Raw genomic sequence first — 22,910 nt, 5'->3', positions numbered from 1 at the left:
TGCCTGAGTGCACACGTCGAGCTCCGCGTCATTTTGAGTCATTTTGAATGCAGCTGCATGCAAGCCGTTCGGGGAACCATGTCTCGTCCCCAGGTTCTCTCTCTCCTGGTCTGGCTTCCCAGGGGCCCAGGCAGCCTGCAGCAGCACCCCCTCCCCAACAGGGCTCCCACCTGCTCCACCCCCCCACCATTCATAGAACGCCCTGAGTGTGGATTTTCGCCAAATGTTCTAAACTCACTGAGAAAGCCTTTGCAGGAATCCTGCTGGCTCTAACGAAAGCTGAGGAAATGGGCATGCGTTCTTGCTCACAGCCACGTGTGATGTCACTTGGAAAGAGACGGACGTAAGGCAAGGACAGAGACACGGTAGAGGAAGCCCGAAGGCTTCGAAAGAAAGCGTCTGTGTGCCCACGATCCCTCAGTTGGCCAACAGCAGCTAATACTGCTCTGAAGCAGAAGTCCTGGTATGTAGTTCTCGTGGGCGATGGAGAAACATTTCTCAACAGTTGTTCCCACCGACCGCTTAGAAACCAGGCCTTGGAGAACTTTGCCCCCCCCGCCCCCCCCCCCAGTGCTTTTCCCTGCAGACCTCCCAGCCTCCGAGGAATTCACAGATGGCACAAAAGGACTGTGTCTCCCAGGGTGTCCACAGAACTCTTAGGCTGTCATTTTTGGCAAAGGCATGCACCTGTTCTCTTTCCACCCAGACACCAGGAAAGCCAAAATGACTTCAGTCATCACTCAGACTCATCAAAAAACGATTGCCTTCCTGTCCACACAGAGATCTCCCTTTATAATCATGGCTCTGGTTGCTTCAAACCTGATCCTCAGAATGGCAAGCCCAGAGGGACCGCCTCGTCTGTAACATCCCCCTTCCCTTAGGTGTGAGCGGTACACACTTGGACTGTGCAAATCGACCTCTCTGCCAGTCCCTATGTCAGTACCAAGCACTAAAAGCCGTTGCTAAAAAGTTGGCTGAACATCACATCTGGGGGGCGGATCCTCTCCCCTCGCAGAGAGAATTCTCGGGGAGAGCAACAGTCGTGATAATACATACCTGTGGCTCATCACCAGTCATCCACTTGGCTGTAGAATTTGTTTTTGTGCTTACGCTGGAATATGGGTCTGCCGAAGGCTGTGGGAATTCACAGCACTTTAGATAAACTCAGCGTTCTTCCCCTTAAAGACCTGACTCAGGCGGAAGTGGACGCGGGTTAGTCTCCTGTTCTGCCTCCCTGCTCAGACCCAGACATCAAGAAGGCCCCCGAGTCTTTCCTAGGGCAGGAGGTGATGAGCCTTCCCTGTCATGTCACCTGTCCCAGGTTGCTGCCTCCTCCTGACATCTGGTCTCCCAAACAGCTTTTTACTTACCAGCATGGATTTTCGGGGGCCCCCAAAAGGGCAAAAAGAGGTGCCTGCCATTTTGCCTACGGCTACCCTGGGTATCTCTGCTTATGGGGTGGACACGGTTCAGATGGTTCATTGTCTTTAGGGAAAAGGACTAGAGAGGTGAACATAAAGCCAGAAATTATGGGGGAGAGTCAGTACCTGAGAAAGAGTTCCGTCCCTAGAATGTGGGCATCCCAAGGGCAGGGGTTTGTCTCTTTCTCCAGCGCCTAAAACGGCACCGGTACATCACACGTAGTCAACAAACATTTGTTGAATGAATGAGGTGAATCAAGGACTCTAGAAATTCTGCGATGTAGTTTATGTAGTTTTCTTAAAAACAACAAACAAATGAAAACGTGTGGAAAAACCCGGAAAAACCCTCAAAGCATTAACTCTTGATTTTCTGAGGAAATGGTAAAGAAGGTCTACTTGGGTGTGTGTGTTCATTCAGTACACATTTCTCACATCCCAGTCCTGTGCCAAGCCCTGGACCCAGGACGTGTGGGGCTGGAGCTAACGGAAGACCACGAGCCCCCTGCCCACCGGCCTGCAGACGGGGCCTGGGGAACACCCGCACCGTGTGCTGAGTGCTCCCCAGTGCTGGAGACGGGCTCAGGAGCCAGGGAGGGAGTGACTAACTTCTGACTTTGCCTGGGGGCCTTGGGGAAGGCTGGGACTTGAAGCCTCAACAGGAGTTCACATGCCTGGCAAGGGGCAGAGAGAGGGAAGGAGTCCAAATTCTCATCTTGGACCATGGTTCCATCAGATTACACATTTACCAGAGCTGCTGACAAGGAGCCAAACGGACAAGCAAAAGTTGGCTCTTCTTGCCCCTTCTCTCGTCTCCCGGGAGAGATGCTAATGAACAGCAGTGGCCAAAAGGCAGGTGAGGGTCAGGAAGACACGGGAGAAAGGGCCGCCTGGAGAGCCAGCCCCTCCGTATCTGATGTCAGCGACGCAGAATGAGGTCTGAGAGCCATATGGCTTTCCCCATCAGGCTGCGCCCTCCGAGGTCCCAGCGGCGACGTCCACGTGCTTATCACCCTGCAGAGAGCCAGCCGCTGGGGCTGCCGAACCACCGCGACGGCAGCACGCTAGGCAGTCATGAGACAAAGGGTGCTCTTAACCGAGTGGGTGCTCCTGAAAACCTCCTGCCCGTTAATTGCCAGGGAGTGGAATATGCCAAGGTATCTTAATTCAAATCTTACCTCACCGTCCTAGGGACCTTTTGTTGCTGTAAGTAAGGATGGTCCTCGGTTCCAAGAAGAAAATTAAAGGCTGCTCCTGAGATGAGCACAGTCATTTGGATGAAAGAAAACACATGGTTGCGTTGAGAGATCAGATCTCGACAAGACGGGGCACCACCTCCTGCCCTGAGAGGATCGGGCCATGGGATGCAAAACCGGAATTCATGCGAGAATCCTTTGCCCCTATTATAGCACCTCTAGCTGGGGATCTTGACACCCATTTCAGGCGCTAATTAGTTCTTGCAGCCACTGCTCTGCGTGCATAGGGTACATGCCCATTTTCCTGATGGGACAACTGACAAAGAGCACACGGACAGGAAAGATGTTCTTGGAGGGCAATGATACTGTATCTGCTTAACCGTGTTTGCCCTTGTCCCGGGAGAGCTGTGCCTTGCTGCTTTTGCCCGGGGGCACCGTTTGCTGCTAAGCCTAGAGGCTCTGCCCTCCAGGGTGTGGCTCCACCATCTGTCCACGAATTAGGAATAAAAGTGGCAAAGGAGTAGGTTGGAAGTTCACTGCTCATCGGAGTGCTGCTTTTGAAGAATAATGCCTTGGGTTTGGGGCCTGACCTCCGGAGCCAGCCTCCGTGGGTTTGAACTCAGGCTCTAGTACTTTCCAGTGGTGTGACTTTGCTGAGTTTCTCCGGCAGGAAATTATGCCCTGGTTGCTTCAGCCATGACGGCCATAATGATGCTTTTCTCTTAGGATCCGTGAGGCTTCCCCAAGTATTTGTGAAGCCTTTGAAACAATACCTGACCCACCGTAGAGGGTAAGCATTAGGTTGGCCCATACGGAGTGGCCAGCATTTGACGGCAGTGCATCTACAAAAACAGTGACTTCGTATGGCGGCTTGTTCTCATGTGTTTAATGATAAAGAAAGGGTTTTATTTAAAGATCATGTACAAAATTATTATATTTATCATATTTTTGTATCTTCCTGTTACTCTATTAGTTATTGCCACTTAGTTTATTACTTTATTACTGTATTTATAATACTGGTTTGTAATATGCTTGTTTTTTGTTCACTTGCTTATTCAAATACACATTAAAAGCAATGTGTAACTCCTCCCCCTTTTATTTAAAATTAATAATCATGTATCATAGGACAGTGTGAGGTATCATGTACCCGGATTAGTAAAGCGAAGGGTGCAGCTAAGAAAGGAGGGGGATCAAGGGGCATGCCTTCTAGGTCGGAGAACCATGGCCTAGGGCTGCTGGGGAAACCACTTTGGCAGAAAGTGGGGGTGTCGGCCCCTCCTTCCCCAGCCCCAATCCCCCAACACTGGCTATAAGGCCTGGAGGAGCACAACCTGGCCTGTTGGGAGAGCAGGAGGTGGGGGTGCTTCCCTCTTTGAAGCCAAGGAAAGGGGCCTCAGCGGAAACCCCCGTCGAATTGGTGGGTAGGGGTTCTTACACACACCTGGCTCACGCAGGGACCCATAAGCCCCTTGACCAGCTTGTCACAGCACTGGCCACAGTGTGGTGGAACAGCCCTGGGGTGAGCTGTTTGGTGGGAGCTGTGGGTAGAGAGGGGGCAGGACCCACCTCCCCATCCCTTGGCCCCTGGCCTGGAGTTTCTGTCGCAGCTGCAGCATAAGATTGATTCTGCATGTGCCTGCAGGTCTAAGAGTTAGCCTACTGAGGGTAGGTGCATTTGAGAGCCAGGGACCACACTGAGTGGGGCGTCAGATATGCACCAGGATGCTGTGAGCTGGGCAGGAAGATACAGGCCCAGAGTCGAAAGGGACCATCGATGGCGTTGGGAGATGCCCAGGAGGGAGCCCTCCTCTGGGGCCACATCGGGCATGTGATTGCTGGGTCGGTGTGATTGCTGGGTCTGAGTGATGTCTCCCTTGCCGGGACACAGCTGTCTTCCACGTCTTCCTCTAGGCCCCAGCGCTGGCCTCGTTGTGGAAAGATGGGAGGAGGATGACAGAGACCCCCAGAACTGCAAGCAGACAAAACCACAGGTCTAGCCTTGCCCCGGGGAGAGCAGGAGAGGAACTCTGAACTGGGTATGATAATAGCAAAACTTACATAATGCTTATTTTGCGTGCTTGGCTCTCTCCTAACGCTTTAATTGTAGCAACACTCCTGTGAGTAGGCACCGTCATTATCCCCATTTAACAGATGACAAAACTAGGGGCACAGAGAGGTTAAGTAACTTGCCCCCGGCTCTCAGCTAGTGAGTGCAGAGCTGGAATTCCAACCCAGGCAGCTGGCTCCAGCATCGGTCATTTTTCAGTGAACAAAACGGAGTCTTAAAAAATTGAAATAAGATTGTTTGAAGCAACAACAATAACAACAACAACAAAGGATGAACCAAAGAAGTAGCTGAGAAGTTATAGAGCCAGAGGGACATCCCCTCAAGGGCGCTACTGCCCAACAGGAAAACGGGGTTTGACAGAACATGCCTAATGGCAAGTTTTCGGTAAATAAAACAATTCCTTGTTTACCCACCCCAGGGAGTTGAGATCCCCTGATAAACGGCCTTCCCACAGTCTTCTTTGTTCCTTCCTGCAAGCCTGTGAGGTGGGCACCGTCAGTAGTCTCGTTTTACAGATAAGGAAACCCGGGTTCAGAGAGGTTCAACGAGTTCCCAGGGTCACCCAGCTACAAGGTGGGTGTTGGAAACTAGTCTTATTGGCTTTAGAACCTGGGCTTTGAATGCCTTTGGTGCTGCAGGGGACGCTGACCTGAAGCCAACTCAGGTTTTACCACGTTTGGGGTCTAGTGATGGGAGGGAGAAAGCAGAACTTTCTACTAGAACGGGAGGGAGCAAGGTGAGCAGACCCGGGAGGTGGCGGGAATGCCACACGGGACGCTTCAGTTGGGCGGAGGGAAAAGAAACTCAAAGTGACACCTCCTCAAAGGACTTAGAAACGCCAGGACTAAGGACACTGCAGGACAATGACAGGGATGGCTGACATTTCGGGCCCTTTCACTATACCAGATACAAAGAGAGCTCCGTATTGCCTCACGGTAACCGGAGGAGAGAGGGGGCATCTATCACCTCCATTCTGTGCATGAAAACCCAAGGCTCTGTCACAAGGCTTGTAAAGAGGCAAGCTCAGATGCGAGCCAGGCCTGTCTGCTTCCAAGTCTAAACCCTTCCCTCCAGCACGTGGCGGTCTCCAAAGCACCACCACGATTCCCCTCGTTTGATTCTCCGCGGGGACAGGAGGCAGGGGAGACACGGTTATTCCCACTGGACAGAGCTAGCAGAGGCTCTGCCCGGACCTCTCTCTGCAGCCCGGACCCGCGCGTGCAATGGCCCGAGGGACCGACAGTGGCCTCTGATCCGCCAGCGGCCTGCAGCCCACCGCATCCAAAACCCAGCGCATCATCTCGTCCTCCTCCCAAACTATTCTCATTTTCCCATTCACTCGTTGATCGAGTCAATAAATACTTCCCGGGCTCCGGAGTGAACAGGGAACATCTCCGGAGCTACAGCAGTGCTTTCTACCGAGTTGTCTGAGCCAAAAACCTGGAGACTTTCTTGCACACCCCCCCAACCGTCCACGGCCAATGATTCACGAATTCTCCTATTGCTCCTACTAGACGTCTCTAAGATCCATGCCCGCCTCCCCAGGCTCAGGTATCCCCTCTCTCCCGGGCGCTTCCCACTCCAGTTTTGCTGCCCTTGTTTTGGCTTCTGGAACTTTGTCACAGCACTCTTGCCCCCAGGGTCTCACACATCCTGCACCCCCCCCCCGCCCCCGCCCCGGCAGAACACTCCTCTGACTTCTTCACCTGGCTGATACCTGTGTGCTCAGCTGCTTTCGGTTTAAATGCCTCCTTCTCAGGGAGTCGCCCTGGACCCCGTGGATTAGGTGTTTTGTTCCCCACCCCCGTCCGCTGTATGTCTCCTATCCTAGCAGCCATCACGCGCTCATGTGTTAGCTTATTTAGCACATCTTCTCTGTGAAGACCATGCTGTTGCGCCCACCCGGGGATCCTTAATGATAGAATGAACATATGAACAAATGGATCGACGAGTGGACGGATGGAGGCCCAGGGTTATTAGAGACTATGGCAAAGTCAGGAAAGAGGCCGTATCTCTGGGGGGGCTCCAGCAGGGAATCTGGGGGGAGAGAGCAATGCCCGGTGAGGATGGGGAAGGAGGCAGGGGCTGGAACGGGATGGACAGACACTTGTGTGTCTGTCAGCGTTTGGAGCTTCTCCTGTAGGCGGCAGATCCTGTGCTTACTGGACTAGATGCTCCCTCTGGATCCAGACCTGCCTTCCCTGAGTGCAATACTTCTGTCAACACTGCCATCCACGGACTCACAGGATGCCTTGTCCACCGTCATGGCATTTCACACTGCATTGTTTCTGATCGAGGAACTCACTTCAGAGCAAATGAAGTGTGGCGACGGCCCATGCTCATGGGACTCACTGGTCCTACCGTGTTCCCCACCATGCTGATGCAGTTGGCTTGGTAGACAGTGGAATGGCCTTTCAAAGACTCAGGTACGGTATCAGTGCAGTGAAGTCCTAGACACGGTTCTCCAGAAGGCTATATATGCTCTGAATCAGTGTCCAGTATAGGGTGCTGTTTCTCCCACAGCCAGGATTCATGGGTCCAGGAATTGAGGGATGGAAATGGGGGTGGCTCCAGTCACTATTACCCCTAGCAGCTCACTAGCAAAATTTTTGCTTCCTGTCCCTGCGGCCTTATGCTCTTTTGGCCTAGACGTCTTGGTTGCAAAGGAAGGGACGCTTCCACCAAGAAGACACAACAAAGATTCCATTGGAGTGGATGTTAAAATTGCCACATGGCTACTTTGGGCTCCTCCTGCCTTTAAATCAACAGGTGAGGAAGGGAATTCCTTTGCTGGCTCGGGTGATTGATTCTGACCACCAATGGGAAATCACCGCCCCACAATGAAAGGAAGGAAGAGTGTGTCCGGAACACGGGAGATCTCCTAGCGCATCTCTTACTATTACCATGCCCTGTAATTAAGGTCAGTGGAAAACTACAAGACAACCCACGCAGGACTACTAACGGCCCAGCCCCTTCACGAATGAGGGTCTGGGTCTTCCCACCAGATAAAGAACCATGACCAACTGAGGTGCTGGCGGAGAGCAAAGGCATACGAAATGGGTAGAGGAGGAAGGTAGTGCTAACTACAAGCTATGACCATGTAACCAGTTACAGGAATGAGTATTTCTTTCTTATTTTGTTATGACTATATCATGTAACGTAAGATGTATGTAGTGACTTTACAGGACAGTATTTAAGTACTAAATTCTGTTTCCCAGCCTTATTGAGATATAGTTGACATATAACATGGTGTAAGTATTTCTAACTTTACATGACAGTATTTAAGATAGGAGGTATCAAGGACGAGAGGAAACCTCATCCGAGGAGTTTGCACCCTCTTCTGAGGAAAGGTTTAGTGTGTTTTTGGTTGTGTGAAGGGTAGTTGTATTATGTGCCCCCTCTGTATTCAGAGATGAAGTATGTTTTAATGAGATGTGATGGGTGCCAGGCTGACAAGGGGTGGACTTGTGGTGGTTGATTTCATGTGTCAGTTAGATGGGCCATGGTGCTCTGGTATGTGGTCACATCTTATTCTGGATGGTTCTGTGAGAATGTTTTTGGATGAGATTAGCAGTTAAATCAGTGGGCTTTCAGTAAAATGTTATTTCCCTCCATAATGTGGGTGGACCTCATCTAATCAGTTGAAGGCCTCCACAGAACAGAGACCAGCCGCCCCTGAGCAAGAAGGAATTCTGCCAGCAGATGGACTTTTGAACTTGAACTACAACTTTGGGTCTTCCTTGGGTTGGATTTTGGACTTGTCAGCCTCCATAATTATGTGAGCCAATTCCCTAAAATCTCTCTATCTCTCTCTCTCTCTCCACACACACACACACACACACACACACACACACACACACACACACACACACACACACACACACCTACCTTCTGTTTCTTTGGAGAACCCTGACTTATACAGCTACCCCTCAGACTATGGGGCAAACAGATTCTCTCCTCACCTACTGGACGCAGCATTCTCAAGTAGAGAAGTGGGGGGTGGTGGGGGCCTTTAGAGCGACCTGATGACATTCTTGCACAGCATGGTATATAAACACATTTAAACACAAGGAAGCAGGGTCTTGTTTCCACATCCCCCAATCTGTCCACCTAGGTCCCAACAAGGTACCTTTGGGTGCCCCTTCTCTCTGGGGCCAGCCCTAGTGACTGAGTCCTTGCTGCTTCCTCCACGAACAGAGGATGTGCCCTGATGTTTAGCCCAGGTAGGCCCCTCCCTCGGAGATCACCTGGACCATCACTGTCAATTCTCAGAGGTGGAAACCGAGGCCCAGAAGAGGAAGAGACTTACCCAAGGTCACAAGTCAATTACATGTATAGTTCAGTGAATTACATATTGGAACTAAAACCTTGTGGCTGGGTTCTTGCTCTAGGGCACTCGACATGGATCCACCATACTGCTCACCTATTTTTATCTCAGTTTCTATATTTGTTTCCCGCAGAACAGGGCCCCTACAGAGAAAAGCACAGAGCTAGATGGGAGCCAGTTCAGCCCTTTGTGCTCAAAGGGGGTGAGATTTTAAAATATTCAAGGGATGGTTACTGATCTAAAACGCTTCACTGTCTCAGCAAGGTAAACACTTAGATTAACAGTGTGATAATGGGTTGTAATTCATAATGTCACAAAGTGGTTAATGAGAATTTGGAAACATAATCCATGACAAGTGCTCTTTAAATGGTTGTAAATCCAAACTGGGTTTCCTTTTGTGTTCTAATTGCAGAGGTGTTCAGAATTAGTCACATAGCACAGTAAAGACTTAATGCCATTTGGGCTATCACTAGAAATATATACAAAAATTTAAAAGGCTGTACTGACAGTTTAATTGATGACTGTGGAAGTTTGGGGTTCTACCACCTCTTAAATATCTTCAGGCATAGCCACCTTAAAGCTGAGGTCCAGGTTAGAGAACCTTGAGCTTCTCAGGCTCCTGTATTGAATAATTCTGGGGATTTCCTATTTTTCTTAAAATCTAACTGCCGAAATTCTAAGTTTACCAGACATTATATGCTGTGAGAATTGTATTGAGTATTTTATCAAGTCAAGGTCAATGAGATATAATTAAAACTTATATATGTCCTCTTAGGAGAGGACAAAAGCTGTTAAAATCTTCATGTAGTCCTACCATTTTTGTTGCTATTGAAAATGTCTTAAAATTTGGCATTTTTATCATGTCTCTTTACCTATTTATTTTTATTATGTTATGTTAGTCACCATGTAGTACATCATTAGTTTTTGATGTAGTGTTTCATGATTCATTCTTTCATGTATCTTTAGATTGACATGTATCCTTGCTGAGAATTTTCATGCCTGTGGGAACTGTAGTGATGTATCCTTTATCATTCCTGATATTGGTTATTTGGGCCTTTTTTCTTCCTGATTAATATTGCCGAGGTTTTATCAGTTTTATTGTTCTTTGTACAGACTCAATTTTGGGCTCTGCTGACCCTCTCAACTGTCCTTCAGCTCTTTATTTCACTAGTTTCTGCTCTTACCTGAATTCTTTCCTTAATTTGGTTCTTTCTCCAACTTCCCAAGATAAACACTCAAATAATTGACCTCCTGCTCGCCTAATATATGCATTTAAAGCCATAAATTCCCTTCCAAACCAGCATTAGCTGCATCCCATGCACTGGGATGTCAGATATCACTTAGCATCTACTTCAAAATATTTTACAATTTCTATTGTGATTTCTTCTTTGGCCTAGGGTTATTTAGAAGTATATTACTTAATTTCCAAATGTTTGGGGTTTTTTTAAAGTTATATATGTATTACTGCTGTGTCAGTAATTTACTGTGATCTCAGAACATATCCTGTATAATTTAAAAACTTTGAAATTTGCTGAGAGTTAACTTTTGACCCAACAGAATATGGTCAGTTTTGGTAAATGTTCCCACGTACACTTAAAAAGAGTGTGCCCTCTGCATGTATTAGGTAAACTGTGTGTGTATGTTGTGTTGTGTGTAATGAGATCAACTTTATCCAAATCTCTCCACATTGTTACTTATCTTCTGTCCACTTATCATCAGTTACCACTACCAGAACCATGTTAATCTCTCTTACCACGAGGCAAAACTGGGCAGGCTTTAGCGTTGGTGAGTGCTGGTCTATCCCCAGCTCCAGATGAAAGCCAGGATGCTGACCACAGCTTGTCCTGCTTGGTGGTCTCTGAATATTCATTCCTGCCCATTCCTGCCCATCCCTGCGAGGCTGCTGAAGGCTCTGTTCAGCTTCCCGGTCACCCTTCTGCAGCTTTCTGCTCTGCTCACAGCTCCTTGGCGGCTGTCTTCTAGGTGACAGATGCCTGACTGGGAAAAGTGTGCCTCTCACACTCATCTCTCCCACCCTTCTCTTCTTGCCAGGGTCTTGGCCCCTCAGGTCAGCTGTCTGCATAGCTCTTGGGTGCCTGCAAGAGGTTGTATCTTCTTAGTATTTACCCACAACTTATGCAATCCTAACTGTAATAGCGATCTACCTAAGCTGAGTTGCTTTCCATACTTGTTCCAAAACGTTGTTTCCTATAAAAATTGCCAGTGTACCTACTTATTTGACAGAGGTCTGTATTTTCAAAATTGAGTCTATCATAAGTATTTTCAAATGGCTTTCTTTCAAAATCCATGCTATTTTATTTCCCAAGGTTGGTTTTTTTTTTTTCCCCCCCTCACATAGTTAAATCTGTCAAAATGCTTCTCTTGTGACCTCTTTGATTACAGAGAAACCAAACCCTAGCTGGCCCCTTGCATTTGCTGAGGATATATTTTAGAGTGCCCCCTACCACCATATCAGGAAACACTATGGGTATTGCACCAGCCCACACCTAGTGTAATAAGGAAGAGGCAGGTGCATGGACGATACAAGAATGGAGACACGCTCTTGCCATGGAGAAGCTTGCCCTCTGGGCGGGGGGTGATAAGTGTTCTTTGCACACAGCTACTCATGTTAATCCAACTGTGATGAGGGGTGTAACAGAGGCACCAAGAAAGTGTCTGGGAAGCAGGAGGAAAAAATTAGGGGAAAACAAGGTAAGTGTTTTGCTTCCTAATAGGGTCCTGCACACTCGGGGGAATCAGGGCAGACTTTGCTTAGAAGCTGAGTGAAGTAGGAAGGAGCAGTCGAGAAAGAATAGAAGGAATTCTAGGCCGAGGGAAGAGTATATGCCAAGACCTGGAAGCCTGGGAATGCAAAAGGGAGCTGACATCGAGGTCTGGGGATGGTGAGCGAGGGGCGCTTTGAGTGTAGGGGCAATGCAGGAAAGGGGCGGCCAAGGGGGCCACAGGGGTAGGCTGAAGCCTCTCTTGCTTCTTCACCCAGTCAAAATTCCTCTCCTCCAGGTGCGGACATCAGCAAGGATTGACCGCACTGAGGTTTGACTCTAAGGGCTTTTGAATTGTCATCCAGGTTATTCTACCTGGTGTACGACAGATGGAACATGTTTTCTTGAACAGGGAACTTCCCGTACCCATCCAGACCACCATCTCCTGCTCTCTGGGGGAAAACCAATCCATCCTTTCTTTTGCAGTTTGGACTCAGCAAAAATAATACGTATTGCTTAAGTTGGCACCGAGAGCCATAAGCATTTTCATCAGCCAGTAAATGAGAATTTCTGAATAACTCTTTATTAAGAGAACCGGAATTCGATATTAGCTCAGGTGGGTGTTTTCGAGTTGCACGTGGCTGTTTTAAGAACTCAGGTATCTGACTAGCTACACCGTGATGCTGGACGGCATGGTCGGAGAGAAGTCATGTGATTACTATTGTGAACTCTAAGAGTTATGAGAGTGGAATGTGCTTTGTTTATTTGTTCTTTATGGAGAAAAATGGAAAAGAATTAAACACCACATTTTTCACCCTAAGTGATGAACTTTCGTCATTCTTCATTCTTGCTTCTTTCCTGTGGGCATTTCACCATGCCTGTCTCCACCCTCCCTTCCTGCATCCTCGCAGATGTCACCGGTTGATCTGGAGAGCTTTCCAGTTTGAGCCACAATATGGCCTCAGGCTCTTCACAAGCTTATCCCCAAACATCACAGTGGATGGATGGGAGGTGTTTGTGAGGCGAGACCTGTGTACTACCCTAGCATCATCTCTGGATTCTCTTTATCCTCTCTGACATGGGAAACATTACGCTTAGAACACGTGTCTCCAGCTCTGTGGCATGCCTACATTACTCCCCAGGTCTGGCCCCGTGTAGAGTGTCATTATCCTTCTCATTCTCTGATGACAGAAGAGTCTCCTAACATCCCCATAACAGAAACATCGATGGCAAAATAGCCAGGTTGGGAATTTCTCTACCAGCAATGAATCACCTGCAGAGCAATCTTTTCCACATCTGAGAATAATTCTAAAAAAGAACATGAAGAAACCAGTCCCCTTTCCCAAAATACTCCTAGCTGTGAAGATTCTCTGAAAAGATTTTTTTTTAAAAATGTAAATGATGGTAAAGAGATGGTCCTGAAACAGCCCCAGCTTCTGTTTGAACTCACACCAGACTATTTACATTACAAAAATAGTGCATGTGTTTATTGTAAAAACAGCCACAAAATATAAAGTAAAAGGCAAAAGTCCCCACTCTCCTTTCCAATTCCCTAAGGGTAATTACTGTTAAAAGATCTTCAAGACAGTCTTCTATGCAGATGTAAATATATCTGTGTACTGAGAAGAGCTTTTGAACAAGAATGAGATCATACCATACATATTATTCTGAAATTTGCTTTATTTCCTCCCTATGATTGATACGTATGTATGTGTATAGAAACTTATCTCCCACGGTTAGTACTTACACGTCTTCCCTGTTCTTTTGGTAGCTGAATACTTTTTCCTATGTGCATGTGCCACAATTATTGAACTCTCCTATAATTCCTAAATTTTTACACTGTTGCAAATAGTGCTATAAAAACCAGCCTTGTGTACTTGAGCGTAAGTAACTGTCTACTTATGTGATTGTTTTTATAAGACACATTAACCAGAAATGACATTTCTGGATCTGAGGATATATATGTTAGAAGATTTTATGAGCACGTGCCCTCCACTTTTACTAACACTAGATATTATCAGTCTTTTTGATTTTCGCCAAAATAGTAATCTTTGAAGAAAAATCTTTACATTTCCCTGACCCCTAGCCGGGTTAAACATTTCTCTACACGTTTATTAGCCATCTGTACATCTTCTATTTCTGCTTGTTTATATGTTTGCCCATTTTTTAAAAAAGATTTTATTTATTTATTTGACAGAACGAGGGAGCACAAGCAGGGGGAGCGGCAGAGGGAGAGGGAGAGGGAGAAGCAGGCTCCCCACTGAGCAGGGTGCCCGACATGGGACTTGATCCCAGGACCCTGGGATCATGACCTGAGCCGAAGGCAGACGCTTCACCGACTGAGCCACCCAGGCGCCCCTGCTTTGCCCATTTTTCTACGAGGTTGTCTTTTTATTGATTTGAATGTACTTCGGTGGGTTTACCCCTGTGGAATCCCGTACCCCTGGGACTTTTCCATCCACCTCGAGGAATATTCTGATTCTAGTGGGCTGTGGCGAAGGCCAGGCTTCCCAGCTGAGTCTGACGTGCAGTCAGGGCTGAGTGTCACTGCCCCGGGGTGTGGCCATGGCCCTAGGTGGTTTAGCCATGGAGGCCAAGGTCCCAGGAAACAAGAGGTCAAGGAGCTGAGAGGCCAGGATGCTGGAAGAATTGTGTGGTGGTTGGTAGTCTGCTCTGTGGTGGGCGACTTACACAGCGCTGGAGGCCAAAGTCTGACATTCACACTTTCGGAGGCTGAAGGTCTGGGAGGGCCTTGGCGTCTGGTGAGGGGTTTCTTTCCGGCCTGCACATGGCCGCCTTCTGGTTGAGCCCACACGTGGTGGGGAGAGAGCTCTGGTGTTACCTCCCAAAGGCCGCCCCCATTCCGTCACACCGGGGGTTAGGGCTTCAGTGCGCAACTTGGGGGACACAGACATTTAGTCCCTCACAGGTCACGCGGTGTCCTTTAATGCATTACTCATGTTATTTTGAGTTTACTATCTCTTGATTTTGAGACTAGTTTTCTATGTGAATCCCCTGGTCTTTGCACCCCCTTGTTCCTTACGTCCCCCCCACTGCGTTCGCTTCTGTTCCCACAGTCACGCCAAAGACGAAGTTCAGAGGGCAGCCAGTTCGTAGGGTCTTGTTGTTCTTCAGTGTTTACCCCTAAGTTAGGGTAAAGAAAACCAATGCTGGTCGTTGGAGATTAGGGGGTAAGAAATACTTTTGTACTGTTTATTCTTAGCCACCCTCCTTAGACCTGGACGGTATCCAGTTTTGAGGAGAGTTGGGGTGGGGGTCGAGTCAGGTGGGGGCAATCGGTTTTGGACTAGAGGTAGGTTTCCATGCCTGGAGCCACATGGAATCCTCAAACCCAACATGTGGTTTCAGAGTTTGATCAAAAAGCCCTAGGTGGAAGGCATGAAGGCCAAGAGGGGTGAAATAAAAGGGAACGTCAGCAGGGGAGGTGCGACGCCTGCCGCACAGGAAGGCCGGAGGGTGGTCCCACACTGGCCCTGCCACTGACTTCTCCCATTGCTGGAAGAAGGGGCTGGTGGGCTCTGCAAGGCCTCTTCCAGCCCCACATGCCTTTGGCCCAGAAAACCACATCCATCCCCAACTCAGCATTTGGAATCTAGTTGAGCAGCAGTAAAGGCTGGAGTGAGATTTTGACAGTAGCTTCTCCCCAGTTTATGGTTCTTTCTTCGAATTAAATCCTTCCGTCAGGAGGAGAGAATTGGGACGCCTGGATCTAAAGACACCTGAAGACGTCTGTGCGTCTGTCCGTGGTCCCAGCCCTGCAGCGTTTGCCAAGCACGGGCCACCTTGTACGAGGCCACTTTATCCTACCGCGGTGTTCCAAGTGCAGAGCGGTGAACACCAAAACATTTATAATATGTCCTTGTGTGTCTGTTTTTAGAAAATTTACAGGAAAGGAGGGTGTCATGGTACCAAAATTTATTCCTGATTTCCTTGCCTGTCTGCCTTCCATGCATGAACACATGAGCGTCCTCCGTGTTTGGCCAGCGTGACCAACCCTGTCAGGTTGCCCAGGACATTCCTGGAGTTAGCAATGCAAGTCCCGCATCTCACGAACCCCCTTGGTTCTCAAGCAAATGGGGACAGATGGTCAGGCCCTCTACAAGGCACTGAGTATATGGTGGTAAACTAATAAAACCCAAACAATTATATATATATATTTAAAATTCTTTTTTTTTAAAGGTAGAGGTCAGTGATTCATCAGTCTTATATAATACCCAGTGCTCATTACATCACGTGCCCTCCCCAATGTCCATCACCCAGTGACCCCATCCCTCCACCTGCCTCCCCACCAGCAACCCTCAGTTTGTTTCCTATGATTAAGATTCTCTTATGGTTTGTCTCTCTCTCTGATATCATCTTGTTTTATTTTTTCCTCTCTTCCCCTATGATCCTCTGTTTTGTTTCTGAAATTCCACGAGTGAGATCATATGATAACTGTCTTTCTCTAACTTATTTTGTTCAGCATAATACCCTCTAGTTCTATCCACATCATTGCAAATGGCAAGATTTCATTTTTTTGATGGCTGAGTAGTATTCCATTTTATATATATATCACATCTTCTTTGTCCATTCATCTGTTGATGGACATCTGGGCTCTTTCCACAGTTTGGCTATTGTGGACATTGCTGCTATGAACATTGGGGTGCAGGCGCCCCTTCGGATCACTACATTTGTATCTTTGGGGTAAATACCCAGTAGTGCAATTGCTGGGTCGTACAGTAGCTCTATTTTCAACTTCTTGAGCAACCTCCATCCTGTTTTCCAGCGTGGCTGCCCCAGCTCGCATTCCCACCAACAGTGTAGGAGGGTTCCCCTTTCTCCGCATCCCCGCCAACATCTGTCGTTTCCTGACTTGTTAATTTTAGCCATTCTGACGGGTGTGAGGTGGTATCTCATGGAGGTTTTGATCTGTATTTAGCCCGGTGCCGAGGGATGTTGAGCATTTTTTCATGTGTCTGTTGGCCATTTGGATGTCTTCTTTGGAGAAATGTCTGTTCATGTCTTCTGCCCACTGCTTGATTGGATTATTTGTTCTTTGGGTGTTGAGTTTGATAAGTTATTTTTTTAAATTTATTTGAGAGAGAGAGAGTGAGAGAGAGAGAGGGAGAGCACAAGCAGGGGGAGCGGGAGAGGGAGAAGCAGACTCCCCACCAAGCAGGGAGCCTGATGTGGGGCTTGATCCCAGAACCCTGGGATCATGACCTGAGTCGAAGGCAAAACCTTAATGGACTGAGCCACCCAGGCCTCCCGAGTTTAATAAGTTCTTTATCGATTTTGGATGTTAGCCCTTTATCTGATAAGACATTTGCAAATATCTTCTCCCATTCTGTCGGTTGTCTTTTGGTTTTGTCGACTCTTTCCTTGGTTGTGCTTTTTATCTTGATGAAGTCCCAATAGTTCATTTTTGCAACCCAAGTATAATAGCTCCTATATCCCAGTCATTATTTCAAAGATAAAAATATCTATGAGTAAGAGAAATCACTTTCACTAGAGCGCATACTTTCCCACAGAGAGCTCCTACATTTTACTTCCCGTGCAAGTCTCCAGATGACCAAAAGGTGGATCTTTTGTATTTGACCACAGTAAAGCTAAAACACTGAGATTATGAAGTAATAATTAACCAAATGTGGAACTGTCCCTAGGCACTGAAATGGTTGCGTCCCATATAAACTCAACATCTATTCAGGACTGTGTTAATGACCTACAGCCAACTTCAATGTGTTCTTTCATCTTTTCCCTCAATGAACAGTTTAATAACAATACAGTTGGAAATGTCTGTACAAAGGGTTAATTGCAAAGAACTTTACCGCAGTGTGACAGACACACACGTGCTGCACTGTGCAGCTTGGAGAATCTCCCACAGTGAACGCCCTGGGGTGACCCTTTTATATATTTTAGAGAGAGAGACAGTGTGTGTGCACAAGCAGGGGGAGTAGCGGAGGGAGAGGGAGACAATCTCCAGCAGACTCCACACGGAGCGCAGAGCCTGACACCGGGCTCAATCTCAGGACCCCAAGATCATGACCTGAGCCGAAACCAAGAGTCGGATGCTCAACAGTTGGATCCACCCAGGCGCCCCTGGGGTGACCATCTTAAAGCACCTGCACCTATACCATCTCACTGAACTTTCACAGCTGTCCTGGAGGTGGGCAAGACAGATACGGTTGTTTCTAGTCCAGCACTGAGCAAACTGAAGATCGGGCAGGGTCTCTCAGCTGGGATTTGAACCCTGGTCTCCCGACTCTCACGGTCAACTGTGGTCTCCTCCTTCTATGCTGGATAATATATACACAGCAGAAAGAATGAGGGAGAGGGAAGGTGGAAAGACCATACTAGATCACATTTCTGGGCGCTGGGGCACCAAGGAGAGTAACTGCTTATTTGCTTTCAGTAAAGAAAAAATTGAGTCTACTCAGCACAATCGGACTTAACATGAAGACCTCTTGCATTCAATCTCACCATATTCTATAAACAGTAATTTGTCCTCAAAAGTTCCCAGAGTGGAGCAGTCACATATGGAGTCTCTCTTCAGTGTGAAGATGACAGTGGACACAAAAAGATTAAGAATGCACGGGTATTCCCTGAGGACCCGGAAATCTGCAAGAGGGGATCATTTCAAGAGCAGTGTGGGCAGCCCGACAGAGGTGGGCTAGCGTGTGAGCGGGGCCTGGTCGGCATTTAGTTTGAAAAGGGGGGAGAAGTGGTTCAGGAGACAGGCCCCGGGTGGTAAAGGTCAAGGATGAGCAAAGCAAAGGACGCTCGATATGGAACAGTGCTTCGGTGCAGTGGGGACGCCGTGCTAAAGGGAGGCCATGCTTCGGTTCTCTAGCACATCCGATTGCCTCGCTCGGCTCTCGGGCTGGAGCTGTCCCTACACACACCTTTGTTTATGCAATCTACCTTCTCCCAAGGAGCTACCTGAGGGAACCTGCGGAATTATATACCTGGCAGTTGGAGAACAAAGGTAAACAAAGGGCAGACACAGCCTGAGGTCACAGAGTGAGCTGGTAATAACATCACAAATTCCTAAAGGGAAGGGTAGTCTGGTTGCAGCTGCAAACGCCTACAGGGAGGAGGTAGGCACTCCCTCGGGTTCCAACACACTCCACGGAATAGGCTTTTTCTGACCGTAGCAGCAGATCTGATGCACAGGTGAGTCCTTCCGCACAGCCTGATCTGATGCGCTTCTCAGTCAAGAATCAAACCTCTCAGGGACATCTACAAATGGTCAGCCAATGTCATGGGCAAACAGGCTTCCTCCCCTGGCTTCCTACGTCTGGAAATGGTGGCCAATTCCGGCTCCCTTTGGAAGATCACGCCCTGTTGGGACTACATTTGAGAGCTCCTGTACAGATGTGGACTTAAACAGCCACACGCGCAAGGGAGATGACACTGTCTGTGCCTCGTAGGCAATGTGCCTTTCGCTTTAAAAACAGAAACCAGCCCGGAACCCAGAATTCAGTAACGTGGCCCATAATAAAATGTTAACAAGTCTAAGCTTCAACAAAATCAGAAACCAGATGCTGATAGCTCGTGTCTGGTGCTCATCATAGAAAATAAGCTTCATGGGAGCGTGGCCTTGAGAGCCTGGTTCCTGCCGTATCTCCCATGCCTAGACGAGCGCGTAGCCGTTGACTTGGGCTACCGCTGACTCGTTCTGAGTAGTGGAAATGACCGTGGGGGCTCTAGTCCTTTCCTGACTGCTGAGCCTGCCTAGAAGTTTGCGCGTTAGCTCGGAACACATCCCCTTATCCTCCCCACGCATGTTTTAACTCAGTGGTTCACAGGCTTTTCCCCGAGAAACTGGTGTTTTAGGAACAAGAGCATGTACACACACAGACACGCATTCACATCCAGGGAATGTTTCAGAGACTGGCATCATTTGGCAGTCGGCTTCCAGGTTTACATCCGATTCTCAGCTGCCCAGGGGGCGGGGGGCAAGCTGCTTGGGATTCTTGTAGGCAACAGGTGCAGTCAGAGCCTGAGCCCCCCTCCCCCCCACCCCCTGGTGACAAAAGCTGAGTTCCTCTGGGCTCTATTCTGGGGCAGACAGGACCAAGGCTAATTCACACCTCATGACACAGCCAGGTCCTCAGATGGGTCTCCCAGGCCCAAGAGGTGCCCTGCTTCCTACTTTACAATAGTCAAAAACAAAAACAAAAAACAAAAACAAAAACAACAACAAAAAAACCACTTCTCATGGTATTTTCTTTCACATCACCCTGCAATTTGAGAGAGTGCACACAGCTCAGAATAATTAGATCCCAAGTCAGCCCCATTGCTGAGCCATCCCCCCTTCAGGAAGCTAACAGACCTTCCCTGGGTGAGCGGTATGCAGGGGAAGGCTGAGGCAGCAACGTGGGAACGTGGAGGCTGCTTGGAGCCTCACAATCAAAGCGTGAACCTCCCCGCTTCCCCCCCCCCCATCCTACTCTCTTCTCTTGTTGGGGCTCTTAAAGCAGTCATGTCTTCTATGAAAGGCAAGGCCTGTCCGGACACGAAGCAGCCACGGAAGGTCCTCCAGGCAAGGCTTCCCATAGACAATTTGGCCAAATTCATAAATTAAGTTGAAAATTTGATCCTGCTTGCTGCCAAGCGGGGCTAATTAATTTCTGTAGAGACTGATGAACAGGAAGCACACTATTCATATTATTTCATCAACAATTAATTCACTAAGCTCAGATTCATTAGTTTCCTGGCATTCGCCATCCTAAACAGTGTTGGAAGGTGTTTGTGGAGGGAGCCCGGCTATTTTAAGCCTTGTGGAGAACACCTGAGGCTTAGCTGCCTCCTTGCAGGTGACTTCACCCTCCCCTGGAGAGGACTCATTAGGGATTGTTTTGCAGCCCCGGGAGGCAGGCCTGGGTGGTGCTCCATTCCTCTCTGGGATGTTCTGGAACTTTGCAGCCTCCCTGGCAGGGGGAAGTCCTGCTCTGGGCCTTGTATTAATCATGGCTGCACTAATGAGCTTCACAAATGCCCCAGGGTGCTCCCGAGGACAGGAAGCTGGGAGGAGGGGCACTCTAGCTCAGTCAGCTTCAGGTTGGTCTCCTCAGCCCCTCCTGCCCTCCTCAGACTCCCCTCCCCCGCCCAGACCAGAGGCCCTGTGTTCTAGAGCCAAAGGTCCCCAAGTCAGAGCCATTCATCGGTCAGTCAGTCAGTAAGCACCTGATGCATTCATGGGTGCAGACTGGGAAGACAGAGGAGCAGTATAAATACTCCACAAGAATGGTAAGCTTCAAGGGTAGGGACCGTATCTGTTTTACAACTCTAAATCCAGCTCCTAGCTCAGGTCCGATAGTAGGTGCTCAATAAATGTGAGGGACAGGAAGAAAGGGAGGGAGGGAAGTAGGAAAGGAGGAAGGAAGGAAGAGAAAGAAAAAGAAAGAGAGAAAGAGAGAAAGAAAGAAAGTAAATATAATGACTAAGCTAAAAGCTGAGATGCCTATGAGCTACCCCCAGATAGGAGAAACGGGGACAGATGACAGTCAAAGCCATGCTATGCAGTCATACAGGTTGCACACTGCACATTTCTGAGGGCACCATTCACACCTGTGTAAACAGATCTTGAATTATGCAGTCTACAACCTGCACAACTGTACTTAGCATGGAGATAAACAGAACATTTCAGGCTGAGCGCACAGCATGTGCAAAGGCCTGGAAGTAAACAAGAAAAAACAAGAGCACTGAGTAACTAAAAGAAGCTCATATTAGCTACAAATCACCTTAAGGGTGAAGACTGTATTTTCTACTTCTCTGTTATCTTCCACGTGGTACCTCACACATAGTGGCAGGTGAAGGATGGTCCCTCAATTTACGTAAATTAAGTAAACTTCAGGTTTTCTCCCGGAACAAAGAGAACCCAGGACTCCATGCTGATGTTCAGCTCTGTGATCACGCCCAGCACCATAAAGGAGGTGCTCACTCCACCAGGGTCCTCCGACAAGACAGAAGAGATGTCTATCACTTCCAAGCATTATGCTATGGCCCCAGGAGGAGAAAGATACCTTTCAGTGGTGCTTCCTTTCCCTCTCTCCCTTTGGAACAGCGACTTTTTGGTAGCTGTGGTCTGAGTTTCTGTTCACTGTGCTATCTCTTAGAGCCGTAAAGGGCTGGAGAAATTGTCTCGTCCAGTCTCCATTTCACTCTGGAGCAGACGATAGCCTGGAGGCGGGGAGAAAGCCACCCTGCTGGTTAACAAAGGACCCAGGGCTCCAACCCTGTCTTTTGGAAGTTCCTGCCCATCACAGGCCTTGGCAAACATTGCCCTTCCCCCTTCCAGCGCCCACCTCCGCAAACAGTACGGCCAGCCTGAAGGTGGGCAAGGTATGCTCATCTGTCCTAATCTGCTCTGAGTTGAAGTCAGGAGGCGCTGTCTGTGCTCGGGACCTAAGGGATATTGTGAAGCTCCATCCTAGTTGCGTGGCTTCCTAGAGTCTTCTCCAGCAAAGAGCATCGGCAGGCTGGCTGGCTGGCTGGGGATTGTAGAAGAAAAGAAGGTGACATGGTTTGGAGAGAGCCCCATGCAACCCCTCCCCCCCGCCCCCCACTCCCCAAGGAAGCTGCAAAGTGTGTGCCTGCACAGGACAGGAACTTTCCCTGCAAACCTGGCTTGGGGACAACGGGCATCCTCATTCTAGCCGAGGAGAAGCCACAGATGACCCTTGCAAGGACAGGCTTCCATCAGCCAGCCATGGGCTTGCACACAGAGAGGTGGTCAGGTTGGTTTACCTGGTGGGGCTCCACCCTCGTGAATGAGGACAGGCCAAGGAGAAGCCTCAGAGAGAGCCAGGAGATTCTGGCTCTGCTTCTTGGCAGCAGCTCTACACTTGACATTCTCTCTGCTCATGAATTTCCTTTTTTGTCTGTGCATAGTAAACGGCTGGGGCTACAGCAGGCTTTGGCCCATGGGGCGGGCAAGTCAGAGCCCTTGATGGCAGCCTTGCTCAGAAGCCCTGGCGTGCTCAGACCCTACATCACTGCGGAGAAACCACTCACTCTTTTCCCCAGGAGGGGTTTGCTCATCGCTGTTTTCCCCATTTCCCCTGCGTGGTGCCAGGAACAGGATTTTACTGAGGCTCCGATACTCGAAACATTTTGCAAAAAATATGAAATAGTGCTCTCTTTCCAATCTCAAGCAGGGAGAGAGGCTGCATT

The sequence above is a fragment of the Eumetopias jubatus genome, unplaced genomic scaffold (assembly GCF_037043125.1).
Source record: "Eumetopias jubatus isolate StellerSeaLion01/CBP00866 unplaced genomic scaffold, mEumJub1_p1.0 scaffold_7, whole genome shotgun sequence".
NCBI classification, from domain to species: domain Eukaryota; kingdom Metazoa; phylum Chordata; class Mammalia; order Carnivora; family Otariidae; genus Eumetopias; species Eumetopias jubatus.
Note: the sequence above shows the minus strand (reverse complement) of the source record.